This window comes from Brachionichthys hirsutus, unplaced genomic scaffold (assembly GCF_040956055.1).
Source record: "Brachionichthys hirsutus isolate HB-005 unplaced genomic scaffold, CSIRO-AGI_Bhir_v1 contig_453, whole genome shotgun sequence".
NCBI lineage: Eukaryota > Metazoa > Chordata > Actinopteri > Lophiiformes > Brachionichthyidae > Brachionichthys > Brachionichthys hirsutus.
In genome coordinates, this window is record NW_027180494.1 from 8,015 (window position 1) to 15,072 (window position 7,058).

The following is a 7,058-nucleotide window of genomic DNA, read 5'->3' on the forward strand; positions in this document are numbered from 1 at the left end:
GACATTTCATCAATTAAGACATTGCAATTTATATATCGCTTTCAGATGGCAATTAAGACGCCATCTGAAAGCGATATATAAAAAAAGTCAAAGGTGGCTGCCCCCCCCCCCCCCTCCCCCCTCCCCCCTCCCTCAGGACGTCCTCGCGTCTAATAAATTAGAATCTTTCACCAGTCCTCTGGCTTCGCGCCTCAACGCCAGGCTGTTCCTCAGTTGTCAGCAGCTGGGATGGGGGCGGGGTTTGAGCTGTCTTCCGTAGAGTCGACGCGGGCGGCGTCCCCCTCGTCCCGAACCGAGAGCTCCTGCATGGCCTCATGCGCCTCCTCGCTCTCCGCTGAAACACAGAGACGATCGGGCGAGTGAAAATGCTCCGCCGCAGTTAGAATCGAACCAAACCCGAGTGGCGGGTCCTCGGCTCCTCCCCTTTAGACGCCTCGCTCACCTTTGCTCTGCTGCATCCTCAGTTCGGCTTCCTGCTTCTCGCGCCGCGCCTGCAGCGTCCTGCAGACCTTCCTGTGGGTGAACCGGTGCATCTTCTGGCAGGGCTGGTCGCAGTAGATCACCTGAAGCAAACGCCGTTTCAACGCCATTTCAGAGTCGACAGAGGAACAGAGACGTTTACAATAAAACAGCGAGCCAACGCCGCTCACCATCTTACAGGCGGAGCATCTCTTCTCGGCTCCCTTCTCACCGCAGGACGTGCAGAACTCGGCGTCCACGAAGCCGACCTGACCCGTGATGGCCTGGGTCAGAACGGAGAGCGCCGTGGGGTCGCTGCCCTGCAACGGGAAGGAACCGGGGGTCAGAGCTCGCGGCCCCTCGCCCACCGGCCTGCTGGAACGTTCCCGCGGATCCGACTCACGATCTCCACGGGAGCGACGCTCCGCACCAGCTGCTGCAGCAGAGTGGCGTCGCAGTACAGGAACTTGCGGATGCACTCTCGGACGAACTTCTCCTGGAAGACGGGGAAGCCGTCCTCGTCCCGACCCTTCAGCAGGCTGCAGGACGGGGAGGGGGGGAAGAGTTCTAACCGGCGTCGGCGGAGGACAACGCGAGTGCGAGCGATGGTCACCTCCTGATCAGGCCCTCCAGCTTGTCCTCGCGGTCCTTCAGGAAGGAGCCGCACTTCGCCAGCACGCAGCCGATGTAGTGCATCTTCACGGCGAGCACCTCGTTGGCGTCCCGCTGCTTGATGCACTTCTCGCAGACGAGCTCCATCACGCGGCGACACCTGTCCAGCGCCGCCGCCTCCGCCAGCAGCGGGTTCTCCTTCACCAGCATCACCATCTGCGAAGAGCAGCAGAGGCTCCGCCCGTCGGTCCCCCTTCCTGCTAAAGCCGACCCCCCCAACCCGTGTATCTGGGCCCCCCCACCTTGACCGGGTTCAGGTTGGTGCTCATGATGACTTTGTGAAGGGGTCCGGCCAGTTTGGGGGGCAGCTTGGGGTCCTTCTCCAGACCCTGAGGCCTGGTATAATAGTCCAGGCGGGCGCGGGAGAAGAAGTTGTTGATCACGGTGACGCAGTCGTGCTGACCTGGGGAGGAGGAGGGAGGAGGTGACATCACTGTCGTTGCTAAGCGACGGCTAAAAGCCAAAACGAACTCCAGCCGTGGGAGTGAGCGTCGCGTCCGAACGCACCGACGAAGGCGGCCATCTGCGCCGCCGTCCTGCCGACGGAGTTCACGGCGTCCGTCTCTGCGCCGACGTCCAGCATCATCCACGCGATGTCCGTCTTGCCTGCAGGCGCGGAGGGAGAGGAGAAACGACTCACAGGGGGGGCAGATCTTCATTTTAAAAGCCCTGCCGCCGCGCCGATGAGAATCTTAAATACCCGACAGGCCGGCGAACATCAGGGCCGTGTATCCGTGCTCGTGTTAATTGCAATTGACGTCGGCGCCGTGTCGCAGCAGCAGCCGGCACATTTCGGCTTTTCCTTTATACGCAGCGTGCATCAGAGGAGTCATCCCGTTCTGGGGGGGGGGGGGGAGAGAAAGACGCCGTTAGAACACAGAGCGTCCATTACGAACACCTGATAGTGACAGGCGGACATGAAGGGGCGTCACCAGAACCCTTCAGCCCCCCGCAGAATGAAAAGCTGCGACGCTGAAATTCTGCAGGAAGACTTACAGGTGGATAAAGGATCAGGATAAACACAGGGCCGACTTTATACAAGCCTGTCGGGTCATTTGATACGATCAGATCCAGAAGTTCATATCGGAAATGGGCAAATCCAGGTGTCACTCTCAAAATGTAATGGGATAAAAGTCAGACCGAGACACATCTTCAGATTTTTATTAAACGCCATTAAAAACAGAAGCTCCTTGGAGGATAGTAATAATTCTTGAGTCTGAAACGTAAGGTTATTTTGCTTCAAAGTGATTTTACACTGTGTGGTTCCCATGGGAGGCGTGATTTTAAAGTGACTTGAATGTGTCACAAACTGATGAAATTGTAGTACCTTCTAAGTGTGTGTGTGTGGGGGGGGGAGACCCGTCACCTTCAGGTGACGTTGTCGTCGTTCTTTGTTGTGAAGCGTTTTCAGATTCTGGTTCAGATTGAGACAACTTTATTGATCCCAATGGGCAATTCAGTCCATTTTGCTCTGTTTTGTCAGTAACCAGAGAAGAAAAACAAACTAAACTAAACCGGATCAGAACAAAAGGCAAAACATCAACATCTGCAAACTAGAACAGCTTAACAAGAGACGACTTTACCTCGTCCAAGCAGTTCACCCGGACATCCTTACAGCCCAGCAGCCGGGAGGCCTCGTGCACGTTTCCTGCGTGCACGAAAGTCAACATTAATGCATTATAAATACAACATTTATGTTTGAAAGCAGCTCCAGTGAGGAAAAAACAGCACAATGTCTGGTGTCACCGGCGTGGGCATAGTATGCAGCAAGCTAGCCGCTAGTTAGCACGCTATGGTCCCCGGTGTGGGCATAGTACACAGCAAGCTAGCCGCTAGTTAGCATGCTGAGGTCACCGGTGTGGGCATAGTACGCGGCAAGCTAGCCGCTAGTTAGCATGCTGGGGTCACCGGTGTGGGCATAGTACGCGGCAAGCTAGCTGCTAGTTAGCACGCTATGGTCCCCGGTATGGGCATAGTACACAGCAAGCTAGCCGCTAGTTAGCATGCTGGGGTCACCGGTGTGGGCATAGTACGCGGCAAGCTAGCCGCTAGTTAGCATGCTGGGGTCACCGGTGTGGGCATAGTACGCGGCAAGCTAGCCGCTAGTTAGCATGCTGGGGTCACCGGTGTGGGCATAGTACGTGGCAAGCTAGCCGCTAGTTAGCATGCTGGGGTCACCGGTGTGGGCATAGTACGCAGCAAGCTAGCCGCTAGTTAGCATGCTGGGGTCACCGGTGTGGGCATAGTACGCAGCAAGTTAGCCGCTAGTTAGCATGCTGGGGTCACCGGTGTGGGCATAGTACGCAGCAAGTTAGCCGCTAGTTAGCATGCTGGGGTCACCGGTGTGGGCATAGTATGCAGCAAGTTAGCCGCTAGTTAGCATGCTGGGGTCACCGGTGTGGGCATAGTACGCAGCAAGTTAGCCGCTAGTTAGCATGCTGGGGTCACCGGTGTGGGCATAGTACGCAGCAAGCTAGCCGCTAGTTAGCATGCTGGGGTCACCGGTGTGGGCATAGTACGCAGCAAGTTAGCCACTAGTTAGCATGCTGGGGTCACCGGTGTGGGCATAGTACGCAGCAAGTTAGCCGCTAGTTAGCATGCTGGGGTCACCGGTGTGGGCATATTGTATTCGGAAACAATCTGCAGCCTTTCCCCCAAAACAAAGACATCTGGGTCAGCACCAGAGCACTTTGTCTTTGAGAAAAACATGCAGACCGTTTTTGACAAATTTAATTGCATTACGGTTCCTCCTATACATTAACGACATGAGTGCTGCCTGTAACTGCAAATTGTTCCTGTTTGCTGATGACTCAGCACTCCTGATTTCGGGAGAGGACAAAGTGCAGGTTGAGGAGGCTCTCAGCTCTGAGGTCACCAAAATCCGTACTTGGCTTACGGATAACAAACTGTCACTACATCTTGGAAAAACAGAATCTATTCTTTTTGGGTCAAGACACTCTCTAAGTGAGATAAATGGTGATGATTTCAAGGTCACAGTCGATAATACAGTAATCTCCAGCAAAGAAGAGATTACCTATTTGGGCTGTGTTCTTGACAAATACCTGTCTGGCAATAGTATGGCAACTAAGGTGATCAAAAAAGTCAATCAGAGAACAAGATTTTTGGGCCGAATGTCTGCTTTTGTCAACAAAAGTGCTCTCCGGACGCTTGCTGGAGCCCTCGTTCAGCCCCTCTTTGACTATGCTAGCACCTCCTGGTATTCCAACATCAAAGCGTCCCTGAAAACCAGGCTTCAGACTTCCCAAAACAAACTGATTCGGCTACTCCTCAATCTGGGGCCCATGACCCACCTTCTTCCTGGACATTTTGCTAGCCTAAAATGGCTCAGGGTAGAAGACAGGGTTAAACAACTCAAAATGGGATTTGCATTTAAAATAGTCAATGCAGCTCTGCCCTCAGTCCCCTCAATCCCTGCATACCTGAATAAACACCTCCACAGATTTAGTAACACCCACAGCCACAACACTAGAGGGAGCTCAAACAACAACCTGATTACCCCCTCCTATAGGACCAACATGGGTAAATCATCTTTTTACAATACTGCCACTCAAGGGTGGAACTGTTTGACTCCTGCCCTCAAAACATGCACCTCTTTGGCCTCCTTCAAAACGGCCCTAAAAATACACCTTTCATGGGGGCAGAAATGGAGATAGTCATCACGACTCTCTCCGGATCAACCCCCCCCACCCCCTTTTTGTCCACCTACGTTGCACATATTAAGTGTCTTTGTAATTTATTGTAATTTATTGTAATTTATGTAATCTATTGCCATTCGTTGTCATTTTGCATCTGTGGTGTCATTTATTTTAGATTTATTGTTAGTTTGCATCGATGGTGTAAAATCATTTTATTTTTCTAATGTTACTTTGCATCAATTGAGTTATTGAATATTGGTTTTATTTTTATTTGTATTATTAAATTTGTATTGTTAATTGTCGATGATTTGTGTACTAAGGACTTTCAATGGAAACAAGACCGCAAGGGCTTTTTTGAAATGCTCCTCTTAGACAGGATGTTTGACTTTACTTGTACTGTAATACATGCTACTGTGTGACTGTACTTGTACTCTAACATTCTATCTAATAAATATATTCATCATCATCAGCATACTATAAATGGAACAAAATAATACTTTTCTCAAACCAAGTTTTTAGAAACAACTCTTGTTTTTGTATTAAATATCAGAGTTGTTCCAAATACAGTAGCTTTGAGGAGATTTTTTTATTTTCTTTTAATTTTTAAGGAATTAATTACTACTGACTTCTTAACATAATGTATTCGGTTTTTCCATAAAAACTCATCAATTTTCTTTGCATTTTTATTAGTCTCCCTCCGTGCCACTGTGGGGCGCTATGCCAATGTGTAGGCTCCCCCCTTGTAGCCGGGCGCGCGTCCACACCTCTTCCGGGTTACTCGTGTGGCTGTCGTGGTGCGACTGACGCGAGTGGCCATCTGCGCGCGCGGTTTGTTGTCCGAACAGGTAACTTTCTAAAACATTCACGCGCCACTCTTGCATATAATTAGCGCGATGCACGCCCCGGTGACGTCAGCATGTGATTGGATCTGCAGCTGGCCCGTTTGGATCCTGCTGGGCTGCTCGTCTGATCCCAGGTCAGATTGAGCTGCGGATGTGTTGGCTCCGCTGTTCGGGTTGTTCCTGGAAGGTAGGACTTTTATTTTACAGCTTAGTTTCACGTCGAGCTTGTGACTGCAATATAATTTAGATATATTATTTTCTTATTTTTCCAAAGGTTGAAGAGGCGTGTGGGCCGTTCACAGCCACTGCTCTCCCCTCCTTGTGGCTGCTGCTTTGGGTTTCCAAGTGTTTTTGCTGCCTGTTATATTTAATGACTGTTTATAATTGCTGTTAAACAGATACCCATTTTATATGCACAAATGTATGACAATCATTGTTCATGAGAATAAACTGTTTGAACCGGACCTGCTCTTTGCCATTGTGGGACTATACTGCCCCCTTGAGGATCAAGTACAAACAGGCCAGCATGCAGAAGTTGAGGGTGGCGTACAATGACTGCATGCAGATACTTCTCAGGAACCAAGATGGTCCAGCGCCAGTGAGATGTTCTGTGGTGTCGGGTTAACGCCCTTAATGCTCAGCTGAGGCACCTGCATGCAGGTTTATATGTCGGCTGCATGACTCAGGGAATGACATCATCAGAACACTGACTCAGCCAAGCCTAAGTGCTGTGAAGTTTAACTCAGGTATTTGGTGTCATTGGTACCTGATGTTATTACAGGATTACTGTGTTTACTGTGTAAACGTTGTAAATGTTATGTGTGCTTTTTAATTGGACCATTGTGTCTGCAATAAAGATTTGATTGATTGATTAATCGAACCTGCCACACTGCTTGAATTCAGCAGTGAGAATTTGGTTGTATGTAGCATTAGCTAATTATTCTTATTGTCATAAATAATCATTTCTGATCCTAGAATGTTCCGGTTCTCGTGGCGTAGTGGGATTTCTCTGGGTTCTCCGGATTCATCCACCTCCAAAAACACGCATCTTATGTGAATTGATGACTCCAAATTGTCTGTATTGACTCGTATGTGTGAAGAGAGCTGCTGATTGGTTGATATTGTGGTATTATTGATATTATTATGCCTCTGATTGATTGGATTGGTTGAGTTGATTAGGTGTAGCCAATAAGAGTGATCAGAATCAGCCAATCAAATGTAGAGGTGGGCGGGTCTTAGTGTCACCATCGTAAACTCCCGTTAGTGTTTTTGTTTTTGTTTTGCTGAAGTCGCTAACAAGCTCGGATCAAGTCCTCCGCTACTTAATTTTCCATTTTTTAAAAATCTGAATCTGGTGATCAACTACTGTATACTTTTATTAGACACTACATCAGCCTCTTAACGTAGTGTTAGAATACGAAACGTGAAA

General features: G+C 49.6%; 1 long non-coding RNA gene and 1 pseudogene across 1 annotated transcript; one reads left to right on the forward strand and one right to left on the reverse strand.

Annotated features, from left to right (window-relative positions):
- Positions 1-209: 209 nt before the first annotated feature.
- LOC137915580 (ankyrin repeat and MYND domain-containing protein 2-like) lies at positions 210-1,970 on the reverse strand (annotated as a pseudogene).
- A 3,599-nt stretch (positions 1,971-5,569) lies between these two features.
- Positions 5,570-6,069, forward strand: LOC137915586 (uncharacterized). The gene is made up of 3 exons (XR_011106440.1): positions 5,570-5,632; positions 5,722-5,816; positions 5,904-6,069. It is a non-coding gene; the product is annotated as an uncharacterized lncRNA (long non-coding RNA).
- The last annotated feature ends 989 nt before the right edge of the window (positions 6,070-7,058 follow it).